Source organism: Theobroma umbraticum, unplaced genomic scaffold (genome assembly GCF_002168275.2).
Source record: "Theobroma umbraticum cultivar Fairchild unplaced genomic scaffold, ASM216827v3 scaffold_60.0, whole genome shotgun sequence".
Taxonomy (NCBI): domain Eukaryota; kingdom Viridiplantae; phylum Streptophyta; class Magnoliopsida; order Malvales; family Malvaceae; genus Theobroma; species Theobroma umbraticum.
In genome coordinates, this window is record NW_018397288.1 from 382,729 (window position 1) to 383,618 (window position 890).

The window sequence follows — 890 nt, forward strand, 5'->3', positions numbered from 1 at the left end:
GAAGCCCCAAGGGATTCAATAAAAATAGCCACACGAAAGAATTTATCATTCCTAGCATAACTAGTTAATGAACAATCCAATCTACCTCTTATATGCACTTGCTCATTTTTTGTTATTCCACCAAGCAAATTGAGGTCCTTTATATCCCAAATCTCGTAAACCATAATCCTCACATGCTTCCCCGAAGGCTTGATTTCGTCTTTCATTTCTAGTAGCCCCACCAAAATTTTCACTGTCATAAAATATCTCATTAAAATCACTCACGCACAACCAAGGGGATTGGGAATATGTTTTCAAAGTTTCAAGAAAATTCCAACTCAATGGTCAATCAGTTTTGTTAAAAAAGCCATAAAATCTTGTGCATCTCCAATTTGAATTACCGTTCAGAATTTCTTCATCAATATGGTTCAAAAAGTAAGACTGCACAAATGACAAAATTTTCGTTGCACATAATAATGCTAATCCACCCACTCTTCAAATAGAATCTGCTAACAAATAACTATTAAATCCAAGCCTACATCAAAAATTCTCCATTTCAATATTATTCTTCCTTGTTTCCATAAAAAAAAATTGAGATAAACTCTCCCTATAGATTTATGGAGCTTTTAAACTATTCAAGGATTCCCAAGCCCTCAACAGTTCCAACTTAACAACCTCATTTGGCTAGGCAGTGTTTGTATCCTAGCACTACTATTTCTTAATATTTATTCACATCAACCCTGCTTCACTAAGTCTTTTGTAGATGGTTGCGTTGTGAACCCAGCCTCCTTTTGTTATTCATTTTTGTTCTATTTTCCTATCCAACTAAAGTTGAATCAGGTAGTACCTTCACATTATATAATACAGGTCCATCAATCTCTTCTACCTAATTAGTCTAATTTGTCACATGG